This window comes from Neodiprion virginianus, chromosome 5 (assembly GCF_021901495.1).
Source record: "Neodiprion virginianus isolate iyNeoVirg1 chromosome 5, iyNeoVirg1.1, whole genome shotgun sequence".
Lineage (NCBI taxonomy): Eukaryota > Metazoa > Arthropoda > Insecta > Hymenoptera > Diprionidae > Neodiprion > Neodiprion virginianus.
Window position 1 is genome coordinate 32235533 of NC_060881.1, and position 19644 is coordinate 32255176.

At 41.7% G+C, this 19644-nt stretch overlaps 1 protein-coding gene across 2 annotated transcripts in view; it reads left to right on the forward strand.

Annotated features, from left to right (window-relative positions):
• The window catches only part of LOC124305108 (latrophilin Cirl), a 238570-nt gene that overhangs the window by 87813 nt on the left and 131113 nt on the right, over positions 1-19644 (forward strand). The window contains exon 1 of one of the 2 annotated variants that reach the window (XM_046764156.1): positions 9474-10892. The exons of the other annotated variant lie outside the window; for it this stretch is intronic. The gene's annotated coding sequence lies outside the window, so the exon portion shown is untranslated. Of the gene's footprint in view, positions 1-9473; positions 10893-19644 lie in introns of those variants that run through there. 2 annotated transcript variants of the gene reach the window in all.

The following is a 19644-nucleotide window of genomic DNA, read 5'->3' on the forward strand; positions in this document are numbered from 1 at the left end:
ATCCAGCTTATCATTCACGGCTTGAGCGAGCAGCTGAGCTTCAAGGAGGGGACACGCCAAGTATCAAGGCACTCTCTGCATGCCGCGTCCTGCAGCAGCTATTGGCAAATTATTACGAAACACTGTCAAAACAGTGGATTTATTTGAGCAGGAGTTCTTATTGATGTTCGGGACTGAGAGTCCGTGGGCTGCGCCGCGGGTGGCTCAGACAGCAACTACAACGACTATAAATTTTCCCAACCCAATATCGTACCCAGAACGCGTTAAATCGTCTCATCCAACCGTCACTGATGGTTTCCTAGTCGATACAAGGTTCGTACCTACTCCTTTCGCCCAGCCCACCTTGGTGGTGGGTGAAAAAGAACGATATAAACGAGACGGGAGCAAAGGAAAACGAAAATTTGTCAGAGGTAGAGCACAACTGGGGTCAACGTTACACATAAATTTCAACCAATGGTCGTTTCACTCTTTGCATTTAGTGCATCTGTCACTTAGTATTGGCTCTTGTGTTTCATATGAGTCGACACTCTTTTTCAAGATTCGTCAAAACGCTAAAACCGTCATTCAGCATTATAAAGACGTGAACAAGAATTACACACTGATAACTGGTTTCCCATATTATTTTTGATGTACCTGAACCAATATAGTTGTCTGCAAAAAAGTGTCCCTCAGACTGAACCAAAGAGGCTCGTTTCTTGTTTCAAGAGTTCCTAGCGAGATTTTTGGGAGAACTGGTATTACAGATGCTGAGGAACTAATACCGTATAGTTTCGGTAATTTAAAACGGATGAATAGTTTGAAAGATTTTGTTCCAAAATCGTTATATTTATCAAAAGTTTGGTTCGGTTCTCACGCGGTTCTTGACACGCGATTATACCGATAGCAGATATGGAGTCTTGTATAATAGGAAGGAACGAATAAAAGACGTTGGTAATTGATGCGGTTGTCCGCTTTGGCTCTTTATCAGTGCCTTTTGAAATGAGTGGGTATGAGGTACACATACCTTGTATATATGAGCTAGATACACGGATGGGTGTACGGTTGAAATCAATGCGACAATACGTCAGCGATTCAGATCAAAAGAATCCCAACGATCCACTTCCGTTTCCGCGTCTTCCACCTTAGACTCGGTTCTTACCCGCGAGTTTCAAATCCGTCAAAGAAACGACACACGGTGAAGCTAAAAGAAATTTACAACCGCGTATATTTGAGATGAGATATTCGCCGTGAGGGATTTAAGCGATGAAGACTGCAGGATGAAATAAAAACGATAGATCGATCAATCGAACAGACCGCTGCGAGAAAGAGTCTGCAATGTGTAGGCAGCAGTAGCTGCGGAAGAATAATACACCCCGAGGCTCCATCCAGAAAATATGTTTCCCAGTGTGACAGAGTATGATTTTTTTCATCGTCCTTTTTAGCTTCTACTCCAAAAGGAAACCTTGATCTTCCGATTAAGGATTACATCATGTCGAATTTCAAAATTTGTTCGTTCCATCCGTGGGGGCTTGAGGATGAAGAATTATCGACGAAGGTCTCGCAGTTTCTGGCCTGAGTCCATTAACCCCGAATCCCAAATGGGAAGTGAACCGAAGGTACGACCAGGGTATATCAAGGCAGATAGGAAGGTAATCACGATCAGTTTATACTTCTCATGTAGGTAATTCGACGGGAGAGGAGACTGCCGTTAGTGTCAATAGGTCGTCCATTATCGATCGTATAGTTCTTATCGTCAGGCATGGTAGCTATTGTGCAGCTATACGTCCACCTTGACTACGTGCCGCTCCTGCAACGGTTCGAGGTGTGTGTGAGAGACGGTGTACACCCATTAATAGCCACTAAAGTGGACACAAAACTATTGAATTACTCCGCACAATGAGCGGAGAACACAACGACAATAACAGAACCAAGAATATATATGACAGCGGTAATGATAATGATACCTAACCGTAATGACAATGTATCGATGCACAAAAGGGGCAAGGGCTGAAAGGCCTCAGCAGGTGAGACTGCAAAGGAAGATGAAGAAGATGAGGAGTGTGGAGAGAAGGAGGAAATGAGGAAGAGCTGGAGGGACACATGGTGCGAGAGAAAGAGGGAAGGAGGAGGAGGAGGGTAAGATTCGTTTCGTTTGCTCGCTGCGTCGATGCCTGCGGGATTATATACGACGGCGAACGACAATACGTTTCTGAGATCACTATCAGACCACTATTGTCAGCCATTAAAAATACCTCCTCAACATTTATTCGGCAAATAAATCTCTAACCCGTGGAATGTACCTCCCTTCACCTCCCTCTCCTCCTCCTCCTCCTCCTTCTCGGATTCTCAGTCTCTTCTCGTCTCCTCTCTCTTCTTCATCTCTCGAATCCGACCACTGGGCTGTCTTTGATACTCCCGAGGTCCCGCCTCTCTAACCACAAGTGGATCGTCGTTTGTTCCTGATCCCTGATTCCAGTCGCTCCCGCAGCTCATTCCTTGTACATCCTTTCCCTTGGAACGCCGCGATTATGCCGCTCGCGACTCATTAGTTGAACCAACTCTCCGTTATATCGTCCAATTTGTCCGGTTGCCAGCGAGATTGAGATTTAAAACGAGGTGAACACCTCGCACCGCTCGAGATTTTACATCCACGCGCAGGATTCGAGTAACTGATTCAAATCACGCGCCTTTTTTTTCCCGCCATAAATACTTCTCGTCGAATTTAATCAACCTGTTAGCGAACTTTCGTACTTTTGATTGACACCGCTGATGCTTAGGGGCTGGAAAATCACAATTGAAAGGTGGAAGCCCGGTGTTTTGATGTCTGAGCTCAAAGCCAGATGACAATCTCCCCCTTGATTCTAAGAAACGTGTATTTTTTAAGCTTCACAATGTCCGGAAGATGTTTCCGCTCAACGGAGCGTTAATCTTTGACAACGATACCTTATACACCCGGAGACGAGCTCAACTGAGTTAAGTTGACTCGAGTTGAGCTGATCTCGGTTCAGTTCAGAGCTGCACGCTTGTTTACGAGAACGCAGCGCGAGCAACCGAGCGTGAATAATAATTAGTCTAATTAATCTAGAAACTAGTTTAGTTTCATATTATATGAACATTATAGATATGTACATATAATGTATACACATAATTATACAGATGTTAAGTTGCCGGTGAAATAATAGCAATGATAAAATCAGGAGTTTGATGGGATGATCTTTAAAATGGAAACCTTTTACAGAGATCGTCAACCTGCCCTGATTTTTCCTAACCTTAAGCATGTACGTCTAGATATTCCATTGAAAAGTAACTGGTCTCTGAAATCCAGGGTTAAATGGTGGCTTCCAAGAAGCAGCGAGATGTTCGCAAGCCGTAGAGACGAGATTTGAGTGACTGCGTACACAATGGGCAAGACTAGTTAGAGGTGCGAGATAAGTTGGATGCTGAAGTCTGCCTTCGCAATGAAATTCAGAGGCTAAGGTTCCCCAGCCCATAAACTTCGTCTAGCCTTTAGCCCCTCGTGCGCTTATTGTCGAGCCCATTGTTAACCGCGCATATATGAGAAAATTTCTCCTCAGTATGAATAGCTTCAACGGCTCTCACAGCATCCGGAAGGAGAAAATTCTCATTTGAATTCGAAGGTTAGCCCCAGAGGTGGACCATTCTTCGCTGGAACCAAACATTGACAATTACCGGTAGTGACTGGAAAACCTTACGTGCCTTTTGCACGAACTTGCTTAACTTTAGAAAACCTTATCTTCGAATGATTCAAACCGAAATGCCTTAACTGCTTGACTTCAAGTGACTTCACATCAGATCGAGCTACTTCAATGAGTGACTTTTAACGACGTACCCTCAGGATTCCATGCGAACTTTACAATACTTCCAGTGACATGTGACGTGAATTGAAAAGAGAATCTTATGCACAGTCAACACCTGAACTCAACTATGTTTAATTCGTTGGACTGACAGTGAAAGAAACATGGATACAGAATGGGCAATTTTTGGAGCTGAGGCAGAACTGCGTTTAGAAGCAACGGTTAAAAAAATACCCCCAAAGAAAGCCCCCTACGAAACTAAGGGAATTCTGATCATTGTATGAAAAGTGTAAAGACTAGTTGGAAATACCTGTATCATGCACTGAGAGAAACTTTTAGTTCCGGTTACCGCTCAGTCCTTAACTATTTTCATTTTTTACCACAATCGAAAAATATAGTTCTAGGCAGAAAATGAAAATCAGTTTTCTAGCTGTTACCAGAAAGTCTAGTATCCGTTACTATTCTTTCTCATTACGATCACTGTTGCTGTATTTGCTTGTAACTGTTGCAAAAATTTAATGCTCGTGCAACGATAAATTGACGTTAAAGCCTTGTTTGACTAAAAAAGTAGAGTAAACCTCACAAATTGATTTTGCGTTGCAATTACCAAAAAAAGGATCGACAACAGGGGAAAAATGGTTACGCGTACCTCGTTTTTCGTAATTCCAACAATATTCAAACAGTTTTTTTAACGACGCCTGTTTTACCGGATTTTTCCAGTTACTGTAACAAATGAAATTTTTCTCAGTGTGGTTTCCGAGGATATTTCGCCGAAAAGTCTGAGTGGCGGTTGGCCCGATGACAGTATTATAGACCTAGCTGGTGGTTGGAAGCCGTAGGAAATAGTTTCGAGGAAAATCTTCCCGGAAACAATCCGCTCCACGTATAGCGCGTGTACCTCTGCTCTACTCCTATCGTGCGAAGGTGGGAAGATGAGGAGGAGGTGGAGGAGGTGGAGGAGGTAGAGGTGGAAGAGGATGAGGAGGGGGAGGTTGGCGAGTTCGAAGGGGTGAGTGAGGTGAGGCAGAGGTACACAGAGCGGCATAGCAGGGCTCCCGGCAATGCGGGAGTGAGCGTGACGGAGTAATTCAATTTGAACTCGGCGCGGCGTCCCGGCGCTCGGCGTCGCTCCTCGATCGATGCCGCAAATATTAGCCGCCGTTTCGTTACGAGTTTCCCGCCTGTTGTAGGTACATGTTATACAGGTACAAGCCTTCCTCGTCCCCTCCTTGTCTGTGTGCGTGTGTTTGTGTGTGTAGGCATTCTCCACTACCTCGATTTTCATGTATTCATCATGTCGTACCTAAACATCGTCAAAATGCCTCGAAATTCTTTGAATTACTCGCCAATCGTTGCTGTTGTATGAAGATTCTTCGAGGTTAATTGACTTTCCAAGAAACAGTCTTGATGATACATGACTGGGGACCGTCAACGGCGCGAGTTACGATAACCTGATTTGAATATTTTTGCAATTTCCGTGTCATTATGTAGGGTATAAAGATGTGATGAATCACCGTTGTGCCTAAAGAAAAGCGTGAAGAGGACGATATTACAGGGAAAGACGTTGAGACAAGTGGAGAGATGGGTGGACGAAGACGAAAGGAAAGATATTGGAGGTACCTTGACGTGCCAATTTGCTTGAACGAAAAGAGTCAACCAGGATTAGTCGGCCTGCCTACTAGACAAGGTACCATGCATATCTAGTCGCTGAGACACCTTGACCATTAAATTCGGTGATACATGAACCATGGGAATTGTATGTATGCATATTTATTTCCATGAAATACGTGACATCATCGAACTTCCGCGGTTTAGATGTCGCGGGATACTTGATGCGGTTTTATTTTCCTTCTATTCGGAAGAGGGAGAGAGAGAGAGAGAGAGAGAGAGAGAGAGAGAAAGAAAGAAACAAGCATATTTTTAATAGCTAACTGGACTTGTCGCGGTTATACTAGAAAGTTGATCGTTAGGCTCGGATTTCGATTCGTTGAATTCAAGTTTGTCATCATTTATACAATCAAACTTGTTAGGGCCAATGATGGGTTGACGAGAGAGTTTCTCTTCTAACTCCGAAGAGTGAAAAATAATTGCGGAATTTACGAGGAAGGAGCAAAAATTAATTGCTCGTTTTGGACAATTTTTATTTTATTTTTTTTCTCCTGTTTCTTTTTCTTTTTTTCTACATCGCGTATGCATCTAAAATTCGAAATTACCTCTGCAAGTGTACATCTCGTTATATGAGTTGTTATAAAAGCAATTCGAATTCGATCGCCATAACGTGGATTCCCAACGCACCGGCCTGCTTATCGTATTTTACGGTTATTGCGGAGAAACACGTCCTATGTACACTGCACGAATAAAGGTTCGTATTTTATTAAACCTAATTTCGTGTATCTGGATTCGAATTATAAAGAGAGAGAGAGAGAGAGAGAGAGGAATTTGGAAAAACCAAAATGAAGAAAAAACGTTAGATTGTATAGTCAGATTCGAATTTAAGTCCATATTGACATACGAAAAATTCGCTGTCGAAACTTGTGATCAATTTTTTTTTTTTTATTTTCACTCTCTTCTTCTTAAGACGTACAATATACACGCATGGCAACAGCGATTCATCTTGTCTTTTAATCTCCCCAGCTCCGTGTAGAGTGATTTGAATATTTTCCATACCACCGCCATTAAGCAGACGAAAAATAAAAACGGAACTCTTCTGTACGGACGAAAATTCATTGGAAAAAGAAGGAGGGAATGAAAATTGAAAAAAAAAAAAAAAAAAAAAAAACAAAAAAAAAAAAATTCAGCAAACACAACACAAGCGAAGAAAAGGCATCAAAGGTTTATCTTGACCTAGAAATGAGGCGTGCGGGAGTTGTTAAAAATTCAAAGAAGTTAGGAGAGCATAAATGAAGGGGCGTAGCTTTTCCAGCTGCTGCTGCTGCTGCTGCTGCTTTTGCGGAATGATTAAAAAAGCACCGAGGAGAGAAAAATCCCTCGTTCAACCCCCAGACCCCCTATCGCTCTCCCCCTCCTCAACCCTCTTCTCATCGTCACCTGCAGTACACGGGCTTTTTTCCCTTTGTGCAGCGAAGGGCTGTGATGCACCACCACTGCATAGGCGCTTCGATGCAGGCGCGAGAAAATTACTGCACAACATCAGACGTGCGAATAGTATACACGTCGCTGAAGTTAGCTAGAATCATGAGAAATGCATAAAAATTAAATAAATAAACAAAAAAAAAAAAAAACACTCCAACGGGAAATCAAAAAAAAAAAAAAGAAAAAACAAGAATAGAACGAACGTTCGAAAGGAGGGATTAAAAAAAAACCACAAGCTATGGCGGGATGAAATATCCATAAAAATAGATTATTTCAACGGAAACGGTATATTAATTTCCAATGGGGTGGAATAATATTTCATCTCGAGTATAAGACGACGACGCTGCTCCGTCGGCCTGGCGCAGAATATCCAGCGCTCTGGTTGCCATGAATTTGATTTTCATGTGACCACGCCTCGCGTATACACGTATATATGTACATACATATACATACATATGTATATATACAAACGTGTATTTACATGGTGCAACCCCTGCAGGCTGCGATAGATCCTAAAATTGATTCGACGTATTACGGTACCATTGAAAATCAATTTAGAACCAAGTTTGAGGGGCTGGCTTGCAACCCTCGACTAGACGAGCGGAAAAACGTATATGCATGCGTATAAAAATACGCGCATCGCTTTATACTTGACCGAAGGTAAATTGTTTTTTTTTTTTTTTTTTTTTTGCTGTTATCGTGTAATGTGATTGAGATCCGTTGAAAGTTGTTTCGGATAAACATGAAACATCGGTTTGTATTTTTCTGTACAATTTGTTATACACGAGTGAATTTCACAAGCTTTGTAAATTATAAATGATAATTTTTTTATAGATAGACATATTTCGAGTCGGGGAATAACATTGTCGTACAAATTCTGCCGTTCATCTTGCGTTGAAAACAATTATCGATCAAGTGAGTAACGCATGACGTGTTAAGTCTGGGGTAAACTTTCTTATCGCGATTTCGTGGAAATATATATTGCAATGTATGGAGAAATAGTGAAACTTTTGATTATTCTTCTCGCGGTGAATAATCATTCGAGTAAAGCTTGAGTGATTCTTTGTAAATACATTCATTGTCAACATTATAACAAGAAACTGGAATGAAAAGAAACAAAAAAAAAAAAAAAACAGAACTCATGTCGATCTGTCCAATTCCTTAGTTCTTCTGTTATAACGGCAAATAAAAAACTGTAACTATAAATGAAAGCTTATATGATACTATTACTCTATTTCAAATTGATTTTGATTGGTTAAAATGTAGTAAATACATCTGATTTCACTGAACAATTACTAATATTATTCGGAAGACTATTTTGAACAAATTTACTTGACCATTTTTTTATTTATCAAGTTCGCATCGTTAAATATTTTGTTTTACAACATTGCACCGACATTGAATATCATCAACAAAAAGTAATATTGAATTGGCAAAAAGTAAAAAAAAAACAATTCGTCTCGTTTTGAATTTACAAAAAAGTATTTATCATTCTTGAGAGAATAGAGTAAAATCGAACGAACCTGTTAGATTTTTAGCAATTTGTAAACGATTTTAAATGAACTGGTACATATATATCTAAGCTTTTGTTTATAGTTCCATCATTCTCTATTTCTATGTTTTCATAGTAATTTCATAAATGCAAAATATTCGACAACTTGGTTATGACATTTACAAACGATATAGATTTTTGGCCAATCAGCCTCTTCATCCAAAATCTGACCTTTTGTCCGAATGGCATATGTATACTTTGCTATTAGGAATCAAGGAATCGTTCTCCATACTGTGCTCAATGAACGTCAAGATAGAATTTCCTTTCCGCGGCAGTTGGAATTTAAAAAAAAAATCCTAGATTGGTCATGCGAGCTTTTTTGAACGATATTACCGACCGGGTCGAAATCGAACAAATGTATTCTGCGAACAGAAATAAAGAAATTCTTTTTCTCGCTGTCAACGAACTCGAACATGGGATTTCCTTTCAGCTGCCAAGAATGACAAAAAAAAAGGTCCCAGTTAGTTCACGCGAGCTTTTTTGAACGATATTACCGACGGGTCGAAATTGAACGAATATATTCTGCGAACAGAAATAAAGAAATTCTTTTTCTCGCTATCAATGAACTCGAAGCTGGGATTTCTTTCCAGCTGCCAAGTCAGAATGACAAAAAAAAAAGGTCCCAGTTAGCTCACGCGAGCTTTTTTGAACGATATTACCGACGGGTCGAAATCGAACGAACGTAATCTGCGATCAGAAATAAAGAAATTCTTCTTCTCGCTATCAATGAACTCGAAGCTGGGATTTCCTTCGAGTTGCCAAGTTAGAATCGCAAACAAAAATGTCCCAGTTAGTTCACGCGAGCTTTTTTGATCGATATTACCGACCGGGCTGAAATCGCGAGCAAATCGCCGGGCGAATCGATTCCCGTGAAGGTTGGAGCGAAGACTCGCCTCGCCTCGCCTCGCTCGGCTCTCCGGGCAGGTAGAGAAAGAAGTTATGCGACGCGCATTCGTTCGGCGTCGGCGTCGCGAGCGTCGGGGGCGTCGCGAGGAACCGCGAACATACTAAACCGCCCGGCGACCCGCGTCGCGCGACAGTCGGTTCGGAGTCTCGCCCAAGGCAGAGACACAGGCTTATTACATATTTGCGGGGCGATTAAAATCGACGATAAAAATATATCTCCCGAGCATATTTATTTTCATTTCTTCTCCACCTCTCGCTCTCTCTCTCTCTCTGTCTTTATCCTTATCCTTCAATCTCTTCCTCGTCTTATCTCGATCTAATCCCGCCTCACGTTTCCCATGCCCTATGTATGCGGATACATGTCGCATATACGTACACAAACATAAACACGGACGTGCTCACCTTATCCGCACCTAAATCTTAAATATCCATTGAATTTTATTTATTATCATTCGGAAGTTATAATCCGGCAATATGAATGAAAAGTTAATTACGCTCCTTTCGTTGGCGTGATAAAAACAATACGCGTATCAAACAATCGAGAAATCTGGATCGTTCAATTGCTTCAACTAATACGTCACAGTGTACGTTGTTCGTAATATAACAAGACGATTCGTTTACCTGAATCCCGCAATCGTGAATAATGTGCTAATGTGTATATACACATATTTACATATATAATTACTGTGCTATATTGCTATAACGATTAATCAATAATAGCAATAATGATTATAATAATCAGTCGATATAATAATTGTGCAAGTAGTGAGGACGAGTGAGGATTTCACGTGTACGTCTAAAATTGTGGTATAAGCTTGTCGATGATAGTTTATAATTGAACAAAACTAATAATAATAACAATAATAATAACTATAACAATAATAATCCCAATTTGCGATTCTAATTTATGCGAGTATAACCGATTCGCATAAATTATCACACGCGGTTAAAGTGCTTCAGGAATTTAATAGTTTATTTATTTTTTTTTCTATTTTTTTCTCCTTGCTGCCAGTTTTCTCATTTCGTGACTTTATTCTCAACATTTGAAAGCTACGGTGAACAGTCAAGTCCAGAGAAATTAAACTTTTGCAATTCGGACGAAATCAAGCGGTTCAAGAGTGACGGAAATCGAGTTTTTTTCTTCCGTTAATATACCGTGCGAAACTCGGAGAAAGGAAAAATTGCAGGGAGACACGGTTGAACCAAAAAGTCGTAGATATAGTTTTAAGTATATAAGGTGTCCGGATTTGAAAAATAGTGGTGATGTTCGTCGATAGTTATTGTGATAATTTTCTGCGGTGAGTATTCATCCCGATATGAACGGACGTGTTTTACAATTAGTGAAGGTTTTTAATAGGTTGTTGTGCTGAGCTGGGCTTTTAAAATGCGTTAATTACTCGTGCGATAAAAATATCTAAAGAGTGATAAGAGAGGCAGTGATGAATCAACAATAATCTTAATCCTCGATGCGACTTTACAACGAGACAGAAAATTTACATGGATTTTTAAACACCCCGTCAATATCCACGGCGATAATTCGACTATAGGTGAGTTATTTTTAAATTATTCTTATCACAAAACCTGGCTTAATTTAACTTCCTGCGATGAAAACAGAAGGAAAATGGATGTGAATTGAAATTTTCTGGAGAGATATTCGAAGAACGGTTCGGACTCGGAGGTTTGTAGGTTTCGATATTGCAAAACGTTCGTTTCCTTCCAGCAGTCGAGATATGAAAAAAAGGAGTGTTTAATATTTATTCAATTGATATCACATTTCGGTCGCGGTCTTGGACCGTGACAAAAAAAAATAAAATAAAACGCGGAGAACGTTTAGCGCAACAAAGCCGTTATCGTATAATGTATGCAACAAGGCTGTTTTCTTACACACTTTCCTGCCGATTGTGAGAAATGGGTTATTGCTACAGCGAGAAACGTATAACGCGACATCGCACCAAATGCATCCCAATCTCAAGGTTCTTTATCTACGAGAAACGCGCTTCGGCGATAATTAAAAGTAGATCGGATATGAGAATAAAAATAAAAAATAAAAATTCAAATAAAAAAATGAAGAGAAGAAAGAAGTAAAATAGAAAAAAAAAAAAAAAAAAAAAACCTCATCGATTCCCATGCAACGAAATATATACATATAGTCGGGTGTCAAATTTCCCTCGTCAAAAGAGGCAGCGAGTCAGGTGAAGAGTGAGCAAATAGGGTTAGGCGTAGGTATAATGAGGCGCATGAGGAGGACGAAAGCGACGTGCCTTCATCTCCACTCCAAGAGACAAACTTCTTCTTCTTCTTCTTCTTCTTCTTCCTCTTCGTCTTCTTCGTCTTCTTCCTGTTGGTTATCTCCAGATGAGGAATGTGCCAAAAAAAAAACAAAAAAAAAGAAAAAAAGAGAGAGAGAGAGAAAGAGAGAGAGAGAGAAAACTTATTTGGTGAGATGTAAGGCTACGTGCAGGAGCCCCGTAGCAGCGTCTTCGTGTAGCCGGTATAATACGCAGGCAGTCAGGCAGTCAGGCCGCAGGAGTCGCCGCGAGGATGAGGTGCTACGGTGCGCGGGTATAAGGCACAAGGATATATCTCGCGGAAGAATCTACACGTGTTCAAAAGCATCGGGGAACAAGGCCTCCTGCCTCCTCCTTCGTCCGTCCGTGTTCCTTCGTTCGTTCCTTCGTTCGTTCGTTCGTTCCTTCGTTCGTTCGTTCCTTGATTCTTATACCGACCGGGTTCTTCGGCACAAGCCGAATGCGTGCATCTCGTACCAGTCTCATATACCTACACCACCCCGATATAACCTGCCGCAGACGAATAAAAGGCACGATTCATTCACGCACACTCTTAAAACGCTGCAGCCACCCGCCTGCAACACGCTGGAAATAAAGTGTCGGATTTCATCGTGTCCGAGGCGTGTCAGACACTGTGTCAAGTTTTGCTATGCTTGTCGAGAAAGGAAGAAAGAGAGAGAGAGAGAGAGAGAGAGAGAGAGAGAGAGAGAGGGAGAGAGAGAGAGAGAGAGATATTAAATTGGCGAACCAAGGACCAGGTCACGAATCCAAATTCTATTCGGGAAAACATCTCGGATCTTATGCCTTTCTTGGTGTTGGAACTAATCCCAAAGACTCGATGGACAAGCACGGATTAATATCATGTTCCTTCGAGTCATGCAGAGCACCATAGTCTAGGCTTTAACTATACATCGAGGAACGAATCTCGTCCTGTTTCTCAATTCAGAATCGTCGTTGGTCAGGCTTCTGAATCCCTGCGACAAGTTATACTTGACCATTTTTGTGATCGGGTTGTTAAAGTGCACTTAAGGTAGAAAACTGCAAGCCTGTTGCCACCTTGATGTAAACCGTGCCAGGAATTCAAACCCCGTCAAGTTTTCTCGGTTCGTTTCTTTCTAAACGTCGATGTTCTTCATAGACCATGAAATACCTGTGATGCGATCGATGAAGGTTTGGATATACGATTGAACCTCGTTGTCTTGCTCATTTATCGCTGATGCTCAATGCAGAGAAGAAGTGAACAAATTATAATTACGATGGTACATGAACTTCGTTTTTATTAGATCACGAATCGATTGTAAATTATCTAAATTGCAAAGATTTTTACTTCAAAGATTTGAGGAACCAGATTCTTGAAACCGGATCACCCAATGAATGAATTCTAAGAAACTGATAAGACTTGCCAATGGTTTAGGACAAGGTTCAAATTACCAGAACCTCAATTTATACATCATTGATGTATTCTCGTGAAAATCTGCGTTCGATTTCGAACCAAAACTGGTGGAATCCCTGAAGATATCGTTACCAATATGTAACTGTAGCTTGCTGCTGAACTTGACCTCACACAATCTATTGAGTCATTGACACGAAGCTGTTGTAATCATTGTGACGTAAGACCATTATTAGCGTTTGGGGCTAATTTCCGAGGAGGAGGGTTTCTGCATATCGTGTCTACGTTTAAAGATGGTCCGTGTGTTGGTGCACGTGTAAGAAGCTAGGGAACGACTTTTTCTTACCGCGAGAGCCAAAGCCTATTAAAACTAATCCCCGCGGGTTATCTGATTGTCAGATCGGTACAAGGCATGTACGCAATCGCGGTGAAAAAGAGGCTATAAGCGTGTGTATCAGACGAACCGATGAATGCGGACGTAGGCGAGAAGACGGAGGAGGAGAACCGTCCGTAAATCGGAGAACTTTGAACCAGTTCAAAGGCGCGGAGCCATCCAGCACCGTCCTGCCAGGGTTGACGAGCATTGGCCACCCTGTTTCCAACCGGTTCCACGTACAAACTTACGATCTTACAAACCGTATCCGCGGCTAAACGACATCGTGTATAAATTCCTCGTCACTTGGAGCGGCCGAACGACTGCAGATTTCCTTGCTTGCCGAGCTATGGTTGAAAAATTGCGAAGCTTGGATAACGTCGAGAGTATCAGACTCCATCTGGGTTATGGATTCGGTCGATTTCCAACCTAAAGTACGATGCCCATCACACGTGGTTCCATCTCATGGGATTCTTTTGATTACATCAGCAGTTCGATGAGTGAAATGTTATGATAAATGGATCCTGTTATGCATTTTTGTCTTGTACGTTAGTTTTTGTTGTTCTTCGTTGAAATTTTGATGACAGGATCTTATAGATTCAAGTGCCCTTCGGAACCATAGTGAAGTATAATTTGTGAATTGATTAGGAATCAGAAACTCCGTATTTTGGGCTAAACATACGTTCCTAGAAGTTTCAGCAGAATCCATGACCTCCTTGTAAGTGCTGTTATTAGCTTTCGGATCGTTTCCAAGTACATCTTGTGCGATGTTCGTTGGAAGAAACGAAACTGAACCAACCGTGAATCCAACGATGATCGTTGATCTTGAAGCACCCTGGAAATCTGAAAGACTCGACCAATGGGCAGTTTCGCCGAAACGGGGATCGGCAAATGTGAAGGAGTAGCAATGACCTTGGGTTCAACGAGTTTGCACAGTTAGACGAGCAACCGAAACCGGTGAACCGAACACGAATGGCGGAAAGCTTGTGAAGAATTGAGTCCGCGTCGTTGGCGGTGACGTCGACATGTGGAAGGCGTCATTCTATTTTAAATTTCAACAGTGCGAATTAAGAGACGTTGCGCAATCGACTCTTACCTTGCAGGGGGTAGAAACGAGTGTGCGTAACCTGCGATTTGAGCTTTTATTGTTAGTGTCTGGATTTTGCTGCAGGACGGAAATAGACGACGAAAAGCTCGCGCGTGATTGACGAGGACTAAAAGCCAGCTCGGTTTTTTGATAGCTGCGAACTTTGCACAGCGATGACTCAAAGAAAACATTCATTGGGTTACACACGTCTGCGATGAAAAAGTTTTCTGAATACTTGTACATGATACCGAATGGATTTTGGCCCGCTGATTCAGAATATCAACTCCGTTTTTACCTATCGCATAATGATTTTTTGTTATTCTTGTATGCATAGATAGAGACAGTTTCAAGGGAGTAGTTTAGTAAATTCATGTTTACTTCGTTGGTACGAAGATGCAGACTTTGAGAATGTCATGAACGGCTCAAAAAAATAAATAAATAAATAAAATGCCTGGCATTCCTTCAGAACTTTCTAAATTTTTAGGCAACGTAAAAGATCCTAATTATAAAAATATTTTGCAAGACATGTTAAGCAACTATAGAAACTTAGGGTGTCGATATAAGTCTGAAATTTTACTAATTGAATTCGCACATTTATTATTTTCTAAAATATCTCGGAGACTACAGTTAGGAACAAGGTGAACGTTTCCATTAAGATGTAAAAGAGATGGAAAGAAGGTATCAAGGCCGTTGGGACGTCAGTATGATGGTAGACTATATAAGTTGGATGATCCATAGATACGAAGCAGATAAAGTTCGTAAACGGAAATGAAAGAAACGGAGCTTCTTTTTAAAAAAACAGCGATATTATAGATTCCTCGCATTTTGTATTTGTTTGTGTTAGTTTTAAATTTAAATTAAATAATCAATACTTTATACACATACAGTTAGTTTTATTTTATTAAACCTGTAGTTTGCACGATCAGAAACTCAAATCATTTTCACAAACGAAATAAACGCAACGAAGTTGAAGCTAGCAATCAAAGTTAGCATCCAAACGTGTTCAATGTTTTGGAAGTATAAAAATACAATCCAGATTTATCCTCATAATTCTACAATAATATTAAGGGTTCAAGGTATTTCCCCATATTGATTTCCGGTCTTCACTACCTTATTGAAACGAACATTAGAACGTTTTGTCGCTAATTCTGGCTGCTAGCTTCACCCTCGTATAAACGCGGACCTGAGTTACCGTTAACTTGAGCTTTTCCCAATACGTGTTTCATCCTTCGTCGGTCACTTGATTTGACCAGCAATGAGGATTCAAAAGGGACGCGAAACGGGATATCGACATAATGGGGTCCAGTATCGATGCAGGGAACAAGTGCAGCGTCAACTGCACACAATTGCATCAATGCCTCGAGGTGCATTGCGCAGTGGCGTTTATTGATATATTGTGGAAAACAAAAGGAAAATACAGAACCTGACCTCTGGTCAATGTCTCTCGCCGCGATTGCGCGCTATCGAAAATACTATCCGTCTCTACTGTCTGGGAGCTCGTGTGTGGGAGTGAAAAAAACATCGAACAATTCATCGCGTACCTTGCATGTGTAAATTTATGTGCATACGATACATTATATGCGACGTGCATGATTCGCACGAGTATCATGTATAATACGGTGTACTGTGAAAGATTTTTCTCACAATCGATCGATTGAATGTATACGTGAATTACTGGAAGTAAAGAATCCCGCAAAATAAGAAGAACATTTTCCAATTATTTCTTATACGTGTACGGAATGTATTTCCAATTATTTTCTCTACACTCGTAATAAAAGAGATAAAAGAAACGAAGAGAATGACGAGTTGTTGCCTGCAGCATTTGTTTACACAGCTGATTCAATTATTCTCCCGGTTATTTTCTTATTCTTGGTCTTGCTTATCTTTTTCTCGTGATTTTTTTCATCTATTTATTTGTTTATTTGTTTTTTCCTTCTTCTTAATTTACGGTACGCATCATCGCGTTTCCAATATGCGCAGCTGGTACGGACTGGTGTATACGACAATTGTGTAGTAATTTAGATACAGAGGTATAGATAGACGGTAGTTTGTTACTGTGTTCTTTAATCACGTCTTGTGTTTTTTTTTTTTTTTTTTACACTCCTCGTCGTTCTGTTCGCTCTTCGAATTAAGAAGCCTCCTGAACTGCAGATCAATTATGATGATTTATTCCTTTGTTTAACCTGTACCGAGGTAGCGAGCACCGTAAGCAATACACATAAGCGAGAATCTGCACTTTAAAAAAGGGGAATGAACAAACCAGAAGAAGAAGAAAAAAAAAGAAATGCAAGAAAGAAGGATCAAGAAATTAAAAAAAAATCACCGACACCAGAGGCAAAAAATCCTGATTAAATTTGCCCCGTCGCGCTTCGGTATGAGGTATAACTTACAGAGGTCGTATATAAGGTGTGCACACACGTAAACCCGTCGCCTACACACACGTTCCATGCACAGCACACCTACCAAGTCACAACGATGCTCGTAATGTCGACACCGACAATGAGAACGAATGAGACAGACGGCCCATGCACAGCAAGGAGTCTCCGGTAACGTGGTGTACCTCCATACACAGTGTATGGGAGGAACGGGAGGCAATCATTCAATTAAACCTGCTCTATACAATTCTCTTGATATGATTTTATTTAATACACCTATCCAACGACGCACACGGTCGGACGATGTCCATAGACGGTCGATCGGTCATGCATAAACATGCAGAAACGCATACTTAGACGCATGAAAATTCTCATTCAGTCCGTAAGGTACCGAACACACGACGCGTCCAGTCACTCGACTCCAATAATGACCTCCGTCATCGAATCTTGCACCAACGATGTCTATAACTGCATGGTCGAAACATCCGCGTAATTACTCTGTACCCATGAAGGATTTTTCCTGATCTACCTTCTCTCCGTATACCTCACTCATCGACGTACCTGACACACGGGGTTCATAGTTCAATTTTCACGGTTCACCGTCAAGCCGCAAGATCAATAGTTCAACACTCGAGGAAGGTTGACAGCTCCAAGATCCACAGCCTAGAATCCTGAAACGTTTTCTTCCGTTCAATGGCAATGTACACTTGACTGTTGACGACTATCGAGTCACGATGGTTAACGTCTCAATCTTAAGCTGTGACAGCCAGTGGGACATGATTCAATAAGAATCACCATCGGTATCCTGATCGGTAAAAAGGTACGGCTAGCCATGATCCGATCCGTGAATCCTTTTCGACGTTAACATCATTGGCAAGTGGACGATGAAACCGGTGCTTGTGAAGCTATGCTCGGTCAGGATGAACGGCAACTTCCGAGCCTTCTGGTTCAAATGTGGTTTCGTGGCCGGTCGGGCGATCGACCCTCCTATCTACACGGACTTACACGTGTACATCGGGTGTACGATATTAAATATATAAAGGTGGTAGGAGGAACGGGGCACGCCCAAGAGCTTGGTAGAGGTCGGAAGAGCTTGTAACAACGTTCTAGCACGTCCGATATACAATGTAATCTCAAGCTCGAGGGCGTCGAATGTCGAGGCGAAAGACGTTCCATCCAGAACGTGGCACGGTACCCTGATTGCCTCAGCGGCTCTCGGCGTGCTTGTAAGAATCACTTGCCTGGTGTAGTCGGTGCAGAATTCCGCGTCTTGGGTTCAATCCTACAATACGGAGTTGAGAGAATCGATTGTGTCGTACGAGAAGTAAAATGTACACCTGAACTTGATGCGAGATCCTTTTGAAAACTCGCAATACAACTTCGGTGTTGTACGTACTTAGGGAACATTTTTCTAACCGAAGTATAAGGTGGCGGTAGCTGGCGCGATATAACCCGGCGAAATAACAGCAAAAGTTTCTCCTTGAGAGCTTACTTTTTATTTCTCACAACAAGTCGCGTGATGTCTTTGAACAACCTACCGTGGAGTTCATCGCGAGCTGTGGCTAAATCGAGTTTTTATTTTCTACCTTATCACAGTTTCACCGAAGAACCGAGTAGACTGTTTTTCCCAATGCGATTCGCGCCAACACGCTCGTAGTTGGAATATATCCAATAAACCGCAGATCCGATCTCCGGAAGTCCGAGGGATCGATTCTAGCCCGAAGGTGCAGACAGCGATATTCCGCATTGAGCTAATTTCTGCCTTGCACGGCTGAAAGAGCCGTATGAATTACAGGCCACCCTCCTAATTGGCCAAATAAGACTCGAACGTGGAGTGCAGGGAACCGATAGCGAGAGAGTTTCCAAGGGATTCTCTCCAGCTCGATTATCTACCAGCGCTTACCACCAAACTCGATACCCTATACGTGCACTGCGCAGTCCGCCTCGATTCTGTTCCGTATAAATTTCACCCTCGATGTCATGCAGCAATTAACGACGTATAAGGGGTACAGTAGCAGCGTAGCTGACGTCAGTCTCTCATGCTGTACCAATGGAGGGTAGAGGTTAAGAGAAGTATCTCGTATGGGTTTGAAATCAAAAAAGTATCCGGCAAAAATCTGGAAATACATGTAACGGTTCAACGAGTCATCGGAATGGCGCTAATAAGCAGTAAGGGAAACAATTTGATTGATGCTTTGTGAAACTTTTGGTTCCAGCAGCGCCATTTTATTTTCCCTTCACTTTACCGACACTTTCTGTACACGGATATTGTCCTCCTTGCTTCTACCTGTCAAAATTTTCCAAGCTTCTTTCTCTCTTGTCCAAAGAGCATAACGGTGATCATGACCACAGTATGGACTGAAATGAGTTTCCGGAAGGCCTGTAACCGATTCTCCTCACTATCGACCAGTTGAAAAATTAACTTTGCATGGGGACTGCAGTCTGTTACATGTTATCTTGGGCTGACTGACGTTGGTGTTTCCCTGCTGACTCGAGGATACGTGATTCTTGACAGGCACGCCCATGGGCAGCGACATCCTCGCTTGGGTTGGGTACCTCTACCTGACTTCAGGTTAGTCCGTCATTGTCAAGTGACACTGTCCGCTGGCCGTTGCTATACCTGCACCCGTTTCTCGGACGACATCCAAGGCCTGTTGGATTTGAAAAGAAGTCTCCTCTCGAGGCGTCAATAGGTTGTTGTATGCATCCACCTACGGAACGAGATTGGAAGACGCTTATCTCTCGCCTTACTTCTGACGCATGTGTGTCGAGAAAATATTTACCGT